The 18,591-nt window shown below is 34.0% G+C and overlaps 1 long non-coding RNA gene and 1 pseudogene across 1 annotated transcript; both read left to right on the forward strand.

Moving 5' to 3' along the window:
- Positions 1-2,448: 2,448 nt before the first annotated feature.
- Positions 2,449-11,863, forward strand: LOC102599480 (TMV resistance protein N-like; annotated as a pseudogene).
- Positions 11,864-13,201: 1,338 nt separating this feature from the next.
- On the forward strand, positions 13,202-17,103 carry LOC102594774 (uncharacterized). Its single transcript, XR_368940.2, has 3 exons — positions 13,202-13,212; positions 16,629-16,696; positions 16,826-17,103. It is a non-coding gene; the product is annotated as an uncharacterized lncRNA (long non-coding RNA).
- Positions 17,104-18,591: the final 1,488 nt, after the last annotated feature.

Genomic DNA, 18,591 nt, shown 5'->3' on the forward strand with positions numbered 1-18,591 from the left:
CACAACCAAATCATGTCCCAAATCAACAAGGAACTTCAACACCACAATCAACAACACAACCAACAACTTCAACAACACAACCAATCTTTTCTTGAAAATAAAATAAATTTGGGGTGTGGGGGAAAGGAGCAACCCCAACACTAAGGATCATAAAATCCCTCAACATACAAGAGATTCAACTCAAAAACCAACCGGAAACATGTCCCAAATCACAAGAACTTTAACACAATCACAACCAACAACTTTATCAAATACAACTAACAACTTCAACAAACATAATCAATCTTTCTTTCTTTTTTCGAAATTAAACGAGTTTGGCTTGTGGGGGAAAGAACCAACCAACACTATGAACTCACATACCTAGTAAGGATCACCCCCGACGATATCCACGATGATCTCCTTGCTTGATCTTTCCTTTCTCTTCTTCTTCTTCTCTTCTTTCTCTCTTATCTCCCAAGCCCTAACTCTCACTCTTTTAAAATGGGACAAACTGATCAAAAACTTATAACCAAAAGAATTGGTTAGTGAAAAGACCAAAATACCCTTAAAATTTCCGGACAGATTTCCCTGCCAACTGTCCAACTTTCAAAGGGCATAACTCACTCATACAAACTCGGAATCGAGAAAACTCGGTGGTGTTGGAAATATTAGTCCACGAGATTCGCAAACATAACTGGGACTACTCCTAACTCATCCTGAGCTAGGAGTTATGACTGCTCAAAGTTGGCCAGAAACTCACTTTTTTTCCCACACTTAACCAAATTTTCCAGATTCTGAATTTAGCCAAATTTCCAGATTCTGAACTTAGCCAAATTTACAGATTCTGAATTTTTCCAAAAAAATGATTAATTCCAATTCTAAGCCTCTTTATAGATATTTCAAATTGCCGGATGTTACAAAAGTCCCATCAGAAAAGATATGCAACACAAAAGACTAAACTTGACACTAAAAAGAAATATGGTAAATAACAAAAATTATACTAAAAAAGCTACACCATACTCCAGACATAAATTTAAAATAGGAAAACTACATAAATTATACCTCTAAATGTGAGTTTCTACCAAATTTCATTTGTGTTAACATCTTCTTTGTATAGTGCTTTTGAAAGTCAGGTCGTCTACTTTCGGTGACAAAGAAAACCATTATTAACATATTTTAGAATTTCAAGCTCACTTTTTCCATCCATAAATTAGTTTAATTAAGGAAAGGACCTTCTCTTCACTTTTTTCTTTCTCACTAACTTTCCTTCTTCCTTTTATTAAAGTTGGTGGCTCAACATGGATTCAATAATTCATTGTGCCTGCATTCAAAGAGATAGATAAAATTGTTTTTTTATTTTTTATAATCCGTGTGAAATGTCATTTATGAAACTTGTTTTCTCTATTTCCACTAGAAAAATTAGTTTCCTTAAATTTAAGTAACTTATTTTTAGTAAGAACAATATTTTTTGAAACATTTTTGATCAATTTAAACATGAGAAAATCAAACATTTTTTGGAACAAATTTTCGTCCTTACTAAACACATTTTGATGGATGAAGACTTTTTCAACCTGTTACAGCACATATTACTTCTTTTGACTAGTTGTCAGTGGCAGAGAAATTTACATGGATACTTTCTCTTCATATTATACTGTAACAAATTTTCTTTGCAGCTTCATCCACTTATATTTTTTGAGCTGTCCATTGTGTATGTATTACTGTGGAGTTCTGATGCAGGGTGGGTAGGTGGTTTTTGAAGGAATTTTCTACTTTCTTTAATCAAAATAGACATAATACATAAATGTGCCCTTTAACTTGGCCTCATTTCACATTTATGCCCTTCGACTTTGGGTGTGCACAAGTAGGCACTTGAACTTGTATAAAGTTGAACAAGTAGACACATAAGTCCTACGTGGCATTAACCATGTAGGACACAAATTCCCATGTAGGACGCATGTGTGTTCAACTTTATGCAAGTTTAGGTGTCTACTTGTGCACACTCAAAGTTGAAGGGCATAAATGTGAGCTTAGGCCAAGTTAAAAGGCATATTTATGTATTATTGAACATGTAGACACATGCGTCCTATGTGGCATGATATATGTAGGACTCCACATAGGACACAAATTGCCATGTATGATGCATATATGATGTATGTGTCGATTTGATCAATTTTATACAAACTAAAGTGTCTACTAGTGCAAACCCAAAAGATACGTTTATGTATTATGCCTAATTAATTTGTCAACTCTTCTCTATTGCCCTTTTCCAAAGTCAGCTCTTGTCTGGTGACAGAGAAATTTGCTTAGATTATTTTTATTGTTGAAGACTAAGCAATATTTTGGTGGATTAGACATTAAGAATCTTCACAGAAATTTCCTACCTATTACTTCTATTAATATTCAATAAAAACATAAGCTGACTAGATCCAACAACCATTATTTATTCATAGAAGCTCTCATGTTTCAAGTTGTACTTGTTTATTCTTCTTTCCTGTATATAACTTGGTCAAAAATATCATCAATTGATCTCATCCATACTGTTTATTTTTCTTTTCAGACAATTAATCGAATCGATGGCATCATCTTCTTCTAATGCGAGTAACTCAAAGTACTGTCCTCGACGGAAGTACGATGTCTTTCTATGTTTTAGAGGTGAAGATACCCGGAAATTTTTTACGAGTCACTTGTACCAAGGTTTGGACAACAGGGGAATATTCACCTTTTTAGATGATAAAAGGCTAGTGGAGGGCGATTCCATCTCAGAATAACTCGTGAAAGCTATAGAAGAGTCTCAAGTTTCCATAATCGTTTTCTCAAAGAATTATGCTACGTCAAGGTGGTGTTTGAATGAACTAGTGAAGATTATGGAATGCAAGGAGAAAGAAAATAGACAAACAGTCATACCAATCTTCTGTTATGTGGATCCATCACATGTTCGATACCAAAGTGATAGCTTTGCAGAAGCATTTGCCAAACAGGCATCAAGGTATAAGGATGATGTTGAGGGGATGCAAGGATGGAGGAATGCCCTAACTGCTGCTGCAAATCTAAAAGGCTATGATATCCGTGACGGGTGAGTTGAAAACACATAAATTGAAAATAATACCTCAAAAATATTCTGATTGATTCTCAAAATTTGATTTATATGCATAGTCCCTTTTATCATAATTGTGGAGTACTCTATAATGTGAAATACTACTTTTTATTCTTGATTCTTTATCTGTATATATCAGTAATGTTCTTTTTTTAAAATTATATATATAGGATTGAATCAGACTGTATTCAGCATATTGTCGACCAAGTTTCATCCAAATTATGCAAGACTTCAGTATCTTATTTGCGAAATGTTGTGGGAATAGATACTCATTTAGAAAAAGTAAAATCCCTACTAGAGCTGGAGATCAATGATGTTCGGATTGTGGGGATCTGGGGAATGGGGGGAGTCGGCAAAACGACAATAGCAAGGGCTATTTTTGATACAAACTCAAATCGATTTGATGGTGGTTGTTTTCTTGCGGATATTAAGGAAAACAAGTGTGGAATGCATTCTTTGCAAAATATCCTTCTGTTAGAATTGTTGAGGAAAAGAGATAACTACGTGAATAATAAGGAGGACGGAAAGCACATGATAGCTCATAGACGATCGGTTTAAGAAAGTTTTAGTTGTGCTTGATGACATAGATCACAATGACCATTTGGATAACCTAGCAGGGGATCTTGATTGGTTTGGCAAAGGCAGTAGGATTATTGCAACAACAAGAGACAAGCATTTGATAGGAAAGAATGATGTAGTCTATGAAGTGACTACACTACGTGACCATCAAGCTATTAAATTGTTCAATCAATATGCTTTCAAAGAAGAAGTTCCAGGTAAATGTTTTGAGAAGCTCTCGTTGGAGGTTGTAAGTCATGCTAAAGGCCTTCCTTTAGCGCTGAAAGTGTGGGGTTCTTTCTTATATAAGAGGGACATAACTGAGTGGAAAAGTGCTATAGAGCAAATGAAAATTAAATCCAAGTCAGAAATCGTTGAAAAACTTAAAATTAGCTATGATAGACTGGAGACCATACAACAAGACATATTTCTTGACATAGCATGCTTCTTACGAGGGAATGAAAAAGATTACATCATGTCAATTCTTAAGAGCTGTTATTCTAGAGCAAATATTGAACTGAGTGTCCTAATTGACAAATCTCTTGTGTTCATCGACTATGATACGATTCAGATGCACGACTTAATACAAGATATGGGTAAATATATAGTGAAAATGCGAAAGGATCCGGGTGAACGCAGCAGATTATGGGACGTTGAAGATTTGGAAGAAGTGATGGTCAACAATACAATAAGTAGGCTCAACAATGCAATAATATTTAATTTCTGGTTTTCATATATCAAAATCCATTTATCTAATGTTATCAAGCCATCAATTAGTCTAGCTAGTAGAAGCTTAATATGTTTAATCTAACTTCCATTCTTTGGATTAACTTGAAATTTATACGATACTTTGTACATAATAACTCAGTAATCTTTTAAGCTAATATTATCCAACTATTTACTCTGAGTAACCTTTTGTTAATAAAAATTCTCCAATGGAAAAAATACAAGGAGGGGCAAATCTTACCTTACAAATCCTTGGTCTAGAATTCATTTGATCATTTGTTATTTTTTATTTAAAAGATGAGAATTATTACAATTTCGTTATATCACAACATGAAAAGCTTTTCGACTTGATTCTAAAAACTGAGAAATCTGAGAAGTTTTAGCGTTGTATTCATTTATTGAGTAATTACATACACAATGTATTTATACACATACAATTAGAGTTAAGACTCAACCTAAGATAAGTTTTTCTAATACAATTAAGGAGACTTACGCTAGAGGCTAGAGTTATACATTGACATTAACCTAAGTTGCGTGAACTCTTCACTTGCGATGCTGCACTCATGTTAGATTCTCCAAAAATACACTACTTTTGGAGAATCCGACACGTACCCGTTGACTTTTTTGAAGAGCTTGAGCAACATAGACATTAACTCTACAATACTTATACAATCACACTTCTAATTCTTCATACTTATCCTAACTAACCGTATCGTGATATTCAACAAAAACTTCTCGAAAAATGTATCTTTAGAAATTAGAATTAATTGTACAAAGCATTTCTCACGATTGACATATTTCTGAAAGGACCTAACTAATATTGTACCCTATTTTTTTTAATGGTTGCTTTCCAAGAACTTCAAGTGCAATAATAAATAATACAAAACATTCCGAAAAATTTGCATGCGAGGAGTAAGAAATTAGTGATATTGGTAGCGGATTTTACACGACATATGAAGTTATAAATTGTGGCTCATGATCTTTTTACCAGGTGACCGTGACAGTGGAAGTAATCTGGTGTACTTATATTCAAAAACTATGGTTTAGCAAAGAGGCAATGAAAAATATGAAAAGGCTTAGGATATTAAATATAAGTGATGCAAACTATGATACGTATGACAATTGGCTCCAACGGTACTCCCCTTCAGATTATTCCTCTTGGAGTGATTCGGAAGACGTTCCCGACAACTCTAATTGCCTTGATGATTCCATTGAGTACCTGTCCAACTACTTGCGTTGGTTTGTCTGGCATCACTATCCTTGGAAGTCATTGCCAGAAAATTTTAATCCACAAAGGCTTGTTCATCTTGAACTCCAGCAAAGTTCGTTGCATGAATTATGGACGAAAAGAAAGGTACCGTTTTATTTGAAGTACTTTTTATTTTGGCAGAATACTAAAACTCCCCTAAACTTGGTACGTTTTATTCAGGGTAGACCTAAATTTGTGTTGTTTTTTCATTATGCATGCTCTTTGTCATCATTTGTCCTCCCCACGAGTCTTGGGTTGAGATCCACGGCGCCACATGGCATTTTTGAAATAATATATATACTTTTTTTTTACCTTGTTAAGTTTTGATTCAAAATTTTAAAACACATGCTGGAAAAATACAATGCTGAAATAAATAGTCATAGCATCTAAAGATGAAATAAAAAAAAAACACAGATGGAACTTTACTACCTTGGCTAAATCTTTTTTTATTTGAATAGAATTTTAGCCAATTGTCAAGTTTAAGGGGTTTTAGTTATTCTACCTTTTATTTATAACTAGTAAATGGGCCCGCGCGGTTAGAACATTCTTCTTTAAAATTTATTAGAATAGAACTTTTCTTGTACTTTGATGTTATAGTATTTTTATATAAATCTATTTTTAAGAGTATAGAGGTTATTCAATTATAGTTTGTCATTTGTTTTATTAAAAGAAAAGGCAAAATTACAAATCATAACACTATTTTCTCCTAATTTACATAATTTCATTTTACAGATTCATTAATTTGCTTTTGAAATTTTACAATGGTTAGTTTATTTTTATCATCTATATGCATGGTTACATAGTGTCTTTAATTAGAGAGTCAAATAATATTTTTCTCAATTTTCTTCTTTGCAAATTTCATTAGTATAACACTATCAATTACGTTCAAAATATTCAATATTTAAAAATTAAAGATATATATATATATATAATGTGTTTATCAAGAGCAAAGGTTCCATAATCATATGATATACCAATAAGTAATATGCAGTCATTACGTGTTTAAAAATTAAAATGCAATCTTCCAAAATCCAAATTTCATATGTAATATAGTTATGATAGTGTTTTGGAATTGAAGTTGTGCACAAACAAAACATTAAGGATCCTTGAAAAGGATGAAAGAGAAGTAAGGGATAATGGGAAAAAAATAGTCAGCATTGTGTATCATATAATTGTAATTAATTGCTAGTTTTAATTCTATCATTTGATTTTCCATTTTATTTTTTTTACTCCTGTTAATATTAACATTATTATGACAACAACAAAAATCATATAAATTTTTAGGCTTGATCTCTTGGAGAAGAAAAGATTTCTTTGGAGAATGTTGTCAATACATGTATTCTGCAAAAAGGTATTTGTGAATCTGCAGTAATTGGATTTACATAGAGTCTGTACTAACAAATATAACAATAACTTTATAGAAAGATAAACAACAAAGTTTAAAACATGTACTCAAAAACAACAATTAATATCATAAGCATATATTAATGATGGTTAAAAATACATACCAAGATCTGTAACAATAGAATGAAACAGAAAGGAAAAATCAATCTCACTGAATGCACAATGTCTCCTTAAGAAAATCATTCCCCTCTAGTACCTGAGGTTTAAAGAAACAGATCCCCTAGTACCTGAGGTTTAAAGAAATAGATTGTAACATCCGGCAATACGAAATAATTGAAGAGGCTTAGAATTGGAAATTTTCATTTTTGGAAAGAATTTTAAAGTTTTGGAAATTTTGGCTAAGTATGGAAAATGTGAATTTTTGGCCAACTTTGAACAGCCCTAAATTCTAGCTCAAGATGAGTTTGGTGGAATTCCAGTTATGGTTGCAAAGTTCATGGAATGATCTTTCTAACGCCACCGAGTTTGCTCAATTCCGAGTCCGTATGAGCGAGTTATGGCCTTTGAAAGTTGGGCAGTTGACAAGGAATTCCGTCCGGGAATCATTAAGGGCATTTTGGTCTTTTTTCCTAGCCTTTTTATTTTGGTTTATAAATGTGTTAGGCTGATCATTTTGATCAGTTTTACCATTTTAAAAGAAGTGAGAGTGAGGGTTTTGAGAGAAGAAGAAGAGAAGAAGAAGAGAAGAAGAGAAGAAGAGGAGATCAAGCAAGGAGATCATCGTGGATTTTCGTCGGGGGTGATCCCTATCAAGGTATGTTAGCTTTTAGTGTTGGGTGATCCTTTCCCCCACACACCTAACCCCTTTTATTTATTAAGAAAGGATTGGTTATGTTGTTAAAGTTGTTAGTTGTTGTGGTTGAAGATGTTGGAGTTGCTAAAGTTGTTAGTTGTTGTTGTTGTTGGAATTATTGTTGGTTGTGGGACATGATTGGGTTGTGTTTTTGAGTTGTATTCTATTGAATGTTGAGGGATTTTAGGTTCCTAAGTGATTGGGGCTGGAACCTTTGAAGTTAAAAGGGTTTTAGAGTTAGACGTGAAGGAGAAAGTCGGGCAGTTTGCGAGGAGCACGTCCGCGTCGCGGACTTGTTCCCTCTGTGAACAAAAATCTTCTCCGCGTCGCGGACAGGACGCGGACTCCACTGTTTTCAGAAATTATGTTCGAAGATTTTCTTAAGTTTGGCTGTCCCAAATCATTCCTAAATCATTCATAAATCATTCCTAAACATCATGAGGTCCTTCCAAACACCAATCAAGTCCTTGAATCCATAATCCAATTCAAGTGAAGTTAGTTTCCAATTCAAGTGAAGTTAGTTTCCGATTCAAGCGAAGTCAAGCTTAGAAGTGAAGTTAGTTTCCGATTCAAGCGAAGTCAAGCTTAGAAGTGAAGTTAGTTTCCGATTCAAGCGAAGTCAAGCTTAGAAGTGAAGTTAGTTTCCGATTCAAGCGAAGTCAAGCTTAGAAGTGAAGTTAGTTTCCGATTCAAGCGAAGTCAAGCTTAGAAGTGAAGTTAGTTTCCGATTCAAGTGAAGTCAAGCTTAGAAGTTAAGCAAGTCAAGGCAAGTCGTTAAAGCTTTTCAAAGAGTCGTTATTGAACGTCTTAACGTCGTTTCAAGTCTCAAGTCGAGTTAAGAGTATCAAGTCTTAAGTTAAGTTAAGAGTTTCAAGTCAAGTCAAAAGTAAAGGGTTCAAGTAAAGTAATGAGTAATGAGTCGAGTCCATTTCTCCAAAGTTATTAGGGAACTATGTACTTCCCAAAGAAGTTTCTAAATGTTTTTACATTTAAGTAAGAAAGGAAATCATGTCTTCCAAAAGAGCCGTTGGGCTAAGCTTTGAGTAATTATCTCAAACTAAAGAAAGAAGTTATTTTAAAAGCATGAGCCAAAGTATTTTTGGGAGTAGTATTGAGCACCGAATTGGGGACACGAGTTCATATTAACTCAACTCTCCATAAGAACCATGCGCCAACATGGGACTTGACGTATCATTCTTTTTAGATGATCACGTAAGATTAGGCTAGTGGATCCACTAAGCAAAAGTAAGGTCCTATATCACGGCAAGGTATAGGATGGTCCTCGGGCAACGTGAGGTAAAACGTTGTATCATCACTAAGGCTCGTAGTGGTGGTTGTCGGTTAAAGAACCTCCCACAAAAGCTATGTTACTTCTATATAAGTAAAGTGAGTTTGTTATCGTTTTATCCTTAACGAACTAAGTTGTTCACATTGTTTTTACAAGCTTTATATGTATTGCATGTGTCTTATTGCTTTACATTGAGTTCGGTTATTCATGAGTCGTTCAAAGTCAAGGTAAGTGTTCTCTTGTGCTCCCTTAAATCTTAAGTTGTGGTTTAGTATTTCCAGCTCGCATACTCGTACATTCCATGTACTGATGCCAGTTGGCCTGCATCGTCTTATGATGCAGATACAGGTACCCCGGATCAGCATCCTGCACGTCGTTGATCCAGCTGAGCACTCCAGAGTCAGTGGTGAGCCTCCTTGCTTTTCGGAGGACTCGAGGCTCGGGGCGTGACATAGATCCCCTCAGGATGAAATGATTTTATTCACCAATGTAATGATACAAAAATATACAAAAACAATAGTGTCAGTGAGCCACTAAACAGAAGCAAAGTACACAAATATTTAATTGTGCAGAAGAAGAAGAAGAAGAAGTTCAAAGTACACAAATGTTTAATTGTGCAGAAGAAGAAGAAGAAGAAGTTCAAAATTTTCGTTGTTTTAAAATGAGAGGAAATCCCTCTATTTATAGACAACAAAGGGTAGTGTGAACAAATTCTTATTGTGCCTTACCGAAAAGGTCACAATTCTTTGGAAAAATCACAACTCTTCATAAAAGTCACAATTTTTCATAGAAGTCACAACTTTTCAATAAAAGTCACAACTTCTAATAAAAGTCACAACTTTTCAGGACAGGAAAAGGCTAATTTTGGAAATGAATAAATTAAAAGAGAATCCTTGTTTGTGGTGGAGCCACATAGGCGAGCCTAGGGTTCTCTTTTATATATATGATATATGATAGTAACACTTTTATTTAGTTTCTAAACATGTAATTTCCATAAAAAATGAAAACAAAACAATTTCTAACGTCCCACAAATATTTTGCTGACTCTCATAATATAAAGGAGTAAATTAAACAATTTCTTTCTGTGTCCTGAATAGATGTTTTTGCCGTTTCTACGATGGCTAGATCTTAGAGGCTCTAAAGGCCTGATGCGAACACCAGATTTCACGGGGATGCCAAATTTGGAGTATTTGAATCTGAGTGGATGTACGAGTCTTAAAAAGGTTCACCATTCCCTGGGATGTTCCAGAAAACTCATCCGGTTAGATTTGTCTCATTGTAAAAGCCTTGAGAGGTTTCCATGTGTCAACGTGGAATCTCTTGAATATCTGACTCTACAATATTGCTCTAGTTTAGAGAAATTTCCAGAAATCCTCGGAAGAATGAAGCCGAAGTTAGACATTTCTGTGGAAGGCTCCAAGATGAGAAGTCATTTCCCTGGTTGGCTTACAGTGCTAGATTTGAGTTCTTTGAAAAACCTTGTATCACTTCCAAGTAGCATTGGCATGTTGAAAAGCTTGGTGAAGCTAAATATATCGGGTTGCTCTAAGTTTGAAAGCCTTTCAGAAGGGATAGGAGATTTAGGAAACTTGGAGTCCCTTGATGCCAGCTATACTCTAATCTCACAACCTCCATCTTCCATTATCCAGCTGAACAAGCTTAAATCATTGAGTTTTGTAAAACAAAAAACAGGAGGAGGTCTCGTAGATGGGGTGTTCTTTGTTTTCCCTCACATGAATGAAGGGTTACGCTCATTGGAAGAGCTGGATCTCAGTTACTGAAATTTAATAGATGGAGGACTTCCGGAAGACATCGGATGTTTATCCTCTTTGAAAGAATTGCATCTTAATGGAAATAATTTTGAACATTTGCCTCTAAGCATAGCCCAACTCGGTGCTCTTCGATCCTTGGACTTATCAGAGTGCAGGAGGCTTAAAGAGTTTCTAGGTTTTAAGGTAGCTGAAGGGTTAAGCTCTTTGCAAATTTTGGAACTCAGTAACTGCAATATAATAGATGGAGGACTTGTAGAAAACATTGGATCCTTATCCTCTTTAGAAATGTTGTTTCTCAATGGAAATAATTTTGAGCATTTGCCTCAAAGCATAGCCCAACTTGGTGCTCTTCGATTCTTGGACTTGTCAAACTGCAAGAGGCTTGCACAGTTGCCAGAATTTCCACAGCAATTAGATACAATAGATGCAGATTGGAGCAATGATTCAATCTGTAATTCGTTGTTTCAGAATATCTCATTATTGCAGCATGACATCTCTGTTTCAGATTCCTTGTCACTAAGACTGTTTATGAGTAGGGTGGAGACATGGAATATTCCAAGTTGGTTCCACCATCAAGGAATGGATACAGATATATCAGTCGATTTGCCTGAGAATTGGTATGTATCGGATAAGTTCTTGGGATTTGCTGTATGTTACTCTGGCAAATTAATTGATGACATCACAGCTCATTTGTTTTCCTTATGTGATGATGGGATATTGTCGATGTCCCGGGAACTTGCCTTATCCAACCATTCAGAATATCCTGATGAATCTGATATTCATTTTTTCTTGGTACCTCTTGGTGGCTTATGGGATGCATCTAATGCAAATGGAAAAACACCAAATGACTATGGCATTATCAGTTTAGGATTCGGAGAAAAGAAGAAATTTGGAGTTCGTTTGTTGTATAAAGATGAAGCTGAGCTTTGCAATGGGATAAGATGATGATAGTGAACACCATGAAGAGGCCAGTTGCTCCTCATCTAAGAAACACAGGTAACAAGTAGATTAAATATAGGTATATACCTCAGGAATGTGTTGTCTCTTTATGTATAAATTATTTCTTCTCATATTGGCAGGAGCTCATCAATGGGTGAAGCTGAGGTTCGTTTTCCCTCGTGATCTCTTTCTGTTTCTTTTATGCTTTAACTTTTAGGGAAAATGTGAAAAATTAAGAAACAAAGTCTTTGTGCTATTTAGTTGTCTGTTACATCAGATAAATGAAAGAATGATAGCTTTGCTATCTAGTCGTCTATTACGTCACATAAGGGATTATAAGTCAACGAGTCTTGCAATAATTGAGTGCTAGATAGTTAAGCCAAAAAAGGTACCTTGCAGCTCTTTGCTCTCAAGCTAGCTTTTGGGTTGAGTCAAGTCCAGGTGCCATATCTTTACATAGTGCAAAATGAGAAGAGAAAAATGGTGCCCCCAAGGCCTAGCTCGAGTGGCAAAAGGTGGAGGATTTGTGACTTAGGTCGCAAGTTCAATCCCCACACCATGCAAAGTGAAGCCCGGCATTTTAAGTGGAGAAGGGTAGAGGGGCGGGCCCATTATCCACCGAGTTTAGAACGTTGTGATTGGTCCAAAGGGCGGGTCGCAGATGGATTTCTTGGTTATAAAAAAAAAAAAAAAAAAAGAAGAGAAAAATGGTACTTTTGAGAACAGAACCGGTGACACTGTCTATGAAAGGCCACTTGTTTCCTCTGCCTAAGCAAGAGATTCGTGAAAGAACTTGGGTATGCAATAATTCATTTCTTTTTAAATTTCATTTCGAAATATAATCACATTTTTCGTTTTCTGACCAAGAGATGACCCGAAAAACAAATTGCAGATGAATGGAAAGATAACTTTGCCAAAACAGGTGGATGAAAGAAGCCTCGATATCCAATGTAGCTCCAACTCTCGAGTTCAAGCAATTTCCCTCCCCACCATCAAGTTCTACTGAACTAGAAGAGTAGTCTCCTTTGATATGTACTGTCAAATGTTACATGGTGGAAGCAGCTTGTTAAATACTGAAAATGGTCAATCCAGCATGCGGATTAAGTAGTTTGGAGGACTGAGTTTAGAGCAACTCCAGTTTTAACGGAACAAAAGAGGTACTTCTTTTGAAGGGAAATGCGAAACATAAGATGTCGTGATCATTGCAGATTAGGCAAAGGTTTGTTATTCCCAAAGGTAGACGCTGATCCATGGCTACAAAAATTACTAATAGTTCAGTTTTTACTTTTGGAGAAATCTTTCTTTTAACTTTTAAATTTTTTATGGTAGGGATCGGAGTTGGGTAAAAAAAACGAAATAATTGATGTGGGCTAGACAGTGCAGGAAGCTGGAGTTCGAGGTGAAGTTGAGGTTTGTTCACTCTCCTGAAGGTGTAGAAAAGCAACAAAATTTGTGTTAACTTGCTCATTACATCGGATAATAACAGAATACTAATTGTAGCAGAGATAAAGGCTTATGATTTTTCTAATTTCTTGAAAAATATTGAGTCCTTGAGTATCATACCAAATGTTACGTAGAAGCCTTTTCCTCTCAAAACTGCATGCACCAATTCAGGGTTAGATGTGATGTGATCGTTTCAAATTAAGAATGTACATGATCTTTTTTATCCAACTGTCTGTTGTTTCTTGTTGAAATCGATCTTGATAAAGTAATACAAACATCTATATCTCCATTACTTTAAATTGTTTTTAACAAGTTCTAGTTTTTTCCCATCCAGTGTATGGTACCCGTCATAGGGGCTCCGGTTAATGCAGTTTAAATAACAGCTTGTTGGAACTGATTAACAGTTTTGGTCCTTTTAAGTTTGTCAAATGTTAATCCATAAATTATTTATCAAACACTTTTTGATAGATTTAAACAGAAACAACGGGAAAAATATTTAACTTTAAACATCAAGAAAGTCCCCTCAAAATATTAAACATGCAACACAAAAGACTACATTGGACACTAAAAAAATATAGAAAACAACAAAAGTTATACTAAAAAAACTCCACCAGACTCTAGAAATAAATTAAAAATAGGAAAAACTATCGGAATTATACCTTTAAATGTGAGTTTCTCCTAAATTACATTTGTGTTAGCATCTTCTTCTTTGTAGGACCCATAGTATTTTTTCCTTTTAAATCTCACTTGAAACAATTATTTTTTCCTTTTAAAAAAGAGCTTTTGTTGTTTAACTTTTGGACCCTCTTTGTGAAATTCCTGGCTCCGCCACTGGTGATTCTGCCTGTGAAAGGCACTTTGTAACAGAACAACTCGACTCTTGGCCTGAGAAAGAATTTGGGTATTCAATAATTCATTCTATTTGAATTTTGTCGAAATATAATCACATACTCTTCCGTTTGCAGATGAATTTGCGCAACAAGAAAATGGTCACTCTAGCAGGCGGATTAAGTAGTCCAGAGCAATTCCAGCTATATATATTGCTCAAATTCTCCAAAAATGTTGTCACACTCTTGTCGAATCCTCAGCTTTTGGAGGATTCAACACGTATCCATTGATATTTTTAGAGAGTCTGAGCAACATAGAATTCCTGTACTACTTTTAGTGTAGTACTTTTTTTTTCATTAATAAATAAAAGAACCTTCGAAGAGAAGAGTACAAGCAATGAGGGCTAGACCTTACCTTACCGAACCTATTGCAATAATAAACCTCTACTACTTAACAACCATGAAGAAAAAAAAAACTAGAGAAAACTAGGTATTCTATGATCATCGTAGAGTTTATAGTATTTTCTATAATGATATTACAAATGAAGATACTTAAGTAATGCAAGAATATAAAAGTTAAGAATGAGATTGAGTTATTAGCCTCAAACTTCAATTTATATATGTATGAACTAAAAAAGATAGTTTGCTCGTCAAAAGTAACCTGAAGTAGTACTCAATGTTGGTTGTCTTAGAATATATTTTCTATTTTATTTTTTGGTTTTTTATCTAGTGTCTCATACCGCATTAGAGCTCGACTATTCTGAATTCACGCCACGTAGGGCCTCATTTGGAGAAAAGCGCTCCCTACCAAAGATTTTTCTATATCCAGGATTCGAACTCTAAATATGTGGTTAAGTGAGGAGCAGCCCCATCCGCTCCACCACATCCTTTGTGGTTTTTTAGAATGTATGGTAAAATATTACACTAGACGCAAAAAGTTTTTTGAAAAAATAGCAATAATTACATCATCCATTCAAGTAGGAGTTTTTAAAGTCAAAGTCGTCTGCTTTTTGTGTAATTAAAGACAAATTTAAATTTATTTTTTCAAACATATTTTCCTCTTGTATTTTTAGCTGTCCATTGTGTATGTATTATTGTGAAGTTTTCGTGCAGCGTGGGTAGGTGGTCTTAGGAGGAATTTTTTAAAGCTTTTGTCCTCGTCTGGTCTTTTTATATAGTTGTTGATTCTTCTTTTCCATTCAAGTAGAGTCCTTAATTTCTATATTAACTTCATACAAAATTAAAGATTAGTGTTAAAAACACGTTTTCTTTTGCTCTTTTGTTATGTGTGTGGGGGGGTGTTTCACATTCTACGTCTCTTTTTCCTATTTAAACTATCATTATTTACGTATTAAAGTATATCTACTTGAGTAGATAATGATAGTTCGAAAAGTAACAACTGATACTTAATCTAGTTAGTTTCAAGGTGAGTGTTAAGAACAATATTTTAAAAAAATATATTTTTGATCAATTAAACATAAGAAAATCAAACATTTTTTTGAACATATTTTCCTCCTTACAAACACATCCACTTGTATTTGTAGTTGTCCATTGTTTATGTATTATTGTGAAGTTTTGGTGTAGGGTGGGTAGGTGGTCTTTGGAGGAATTTTCTACTTCTTTTAATTAATAAAAATAGCCATAAACTTTTGTCCTCCTCTAGTCTTTATTTATTTTTGTTGATTCTTTTTTTTTCCCATTCAAGTAGGGCCATGTAATTCACTATTTCTTTCTCACAAACTTTCCTTCTTCTTTTTTAATTGTTTAAGGAATTTGCTAATAACAGCATTCCTTGAAAAGTGGTGTCTAGTCGTCTAATAAATGGTACTCTCACTTTTTTCCAATTTATACTTTTTTTTTTGGTCAACATCTTCTCTTCTTTCTTTTTTAACTAGTATATGTTCCCGTGCAATGTTGATAAATGTAATCCTAACTATTAATTTATTAACAATTTCAAAATTTATCTAATAATTAAATAATATTATCAAACAAATACTAAACTTTAAATATGTGTAGATAATAATTGTAATAATATCTCAAAAATAAAAATTCAAATCCAGCGAACTCACATATCAATCATCCTGCATAAATAAAACTTAAAATGTTACCTTTTCATATTTTGAAATATGATAATGATTTGTGCATAATTATTGGTTAACACTATATATTTAAGGAATAAAAATATGAAGAGTAAAATAAAGAGATTCTATATATCCTTGTCTATTACTTTTCGTATATTATAATTTCCAAAAAGAATTATAAAATTTTCTCACTCATGAAATTTAATTTAATTTTACACTTGTATTCTACTTTCGAAAAAAAAAACATTTTATTCCTTAATTGATTTACAATATCTTTTAGCGTTATTCAAGTTTTTAATTTAATTTATTTTCTGAAATTAATTCAATATATATATATATATATTTCAGAACAACTCAACTCTGTTACTTCATTTTTATATTTCGGGAAATCTCTACCTTAAAAACCAAAAACTTAATGTGGGACGCGTTAGTTTTAATACTTCTGCATCAATAAACAAAAACTATGTATATGAAGGTCTTGAATATCGTTGGAGTCGTAGATGTTGTCAACAGAGAAGGGACTCATCGAGCTGCAACGATACAGTAAGGAGTGCACATCTCACTAATTAATTGCATTTAACTACTCAAATCTAAGGAGCTGTCTGTTGCCTAGCTTGTTGACTTCAATCTTTATGAAAGCAATAAGTAACGTCTATGTTTTACTGTATGCAGTGCAAACTTGGAGTTTCGCGTTATACTGCATATGAAGGGCACATATTTCCTCTGCCTGAGAAAGAGATTCGCAAAAGAACTTGTGTATGTAATAATCCGTTCTCTTATATATTAGTAAAGGTGACACGACATCTCTCTTACACCAGCTAACGGAGCAAAAGGAACTATTTCCAGGAATCAAACGTATTCCACTGGAGTTGTGTGAATTAGAATTAGAGTTGTCAAAAGAGATGAACCTACCTATCATTGCTATCAGAAACATTGAATTATGATATTGAATTTTCTCTTCTTTTTTTAAAAATTATTCATCTTGCTGGCAAAAGGAACTAAAAATCTCCTATTTTTTTAGCAAATTTACCGCTAGATAAAGTGTCCATCAATCTTTTATTAAAAATAAAAAGATATCAATAAGAATAAGTACAAGTAAGGGATTTGAAAAAAAAAGAGTACAAGTAAGGGAGGCTAGACATTACCTTACCAATTTGACTTGAAACATCATATCGATTTTATTGATATCCATTAGAACTCACTTTAGAATCAAAACATTTCTCAAGAAAAATAATCTAAAAAGAAAGACATAAAGTGAAACTTTACCTAACAAATTGTGGGCCTTGTTTTTTTGAAATGGTAAGCTAATGTCCTAGCAATTTCTTTGTGACTGGTCAAGCATGAATAGTAGACCTCATTGTATTGAAGATAAATAACCGGTCAAAAAAATTACTATAATAAATATGTACATTAGTAGAAGTAGGTAGGAAATTTCTTGAAAACTTTAATGCAATATGCACACAATTAATGAACACTAAAAGTACAAGCAAATAAAAGTGCAAAGAAAAAAGAAGGGTAATTTTTATGTCACCGACAACACGACTTGACTTCATCAATTCATTGCGAAGTCAAGTCTAATTCACTTTATAGTTTATAGTTTCAACCATAAATACTAATTCACCTTATAATTTGAAATAATTACATAGTGTCTTACTAATTAATAATTTTGTACAAAATTTTAAGTCATAGAAATTTAAGAGATGGTGAAACGTACTCATATATATTCAATTGCGATAGATTTTTTTTTTTTTTTTTTTTTTTTTAAATAGCGTTAAGATACAGAAGCAAGCTTTTATGTCCAGACGATACTAGAAAGGTAGCAATATCAGAGTAAAGGAAATACCATAGTGAGTACAAGAATCCAATCACAACACATATAGTTGAATAGCAGTTATCTAGAACAACTGCAACTGCAAGAGAAAGTAAACAAGTTTTGGTTCTTCTACTTAATACATATTTTTTAGAAACTCTGAAAACATACACCAATACCATCTGCAGCTACTTAGGGCCAATGTCCTTGATACCACAAATCTGTTCCTCTCCCATGGCAGACATCACTGACAGAACCATTGGATTTGTGGGCCGAAATTTCTTAGAACATATTTTTATTTTTATTTTTGGTTTTTTGATCCGATGTCCGGTACCCGCATTGGAGCTCGACTATTCTAAATTCGCGTCACGTAGGGCCCATTTGGAGGAAAAGCACTCCACACCAAGAATTTTTCCATACCGAAGGCTCGAACCCGAAACCTCTGATTAAGTGAGGAGCAACCTTATAATCCGCTCCACCACATCCTTTGATGGTTTTTTAGAATGTATGGTAAAAAATTACACTAGACACAAAAAACTTTTTTGAAAAAATATCAATAATTACATCTTCCATTCCAGTAGAGTTTTTAAAGTCAAAGTCGTCTTTGCTTCCTCTAAAATAAAAGACA

This window comes from Solanum tuberosum, unplaced genomic scaffold (assembly GCF_000226075.1).
Source record: "Solanum tuberosum cultivar DM 1-3 516 R44 unplaced genomic scaffold, SolTub_3.0 scf00734, whole genome shotgun sequence".
In the NCBI taxonomy this organism is placed as follows: domain Eukaryota; kingdom Viridiplantae; phylum Streptophyta; class Magnoliopsida; order Solanales; family Solanaceae; genus Solanum; species Solanum tuberosum.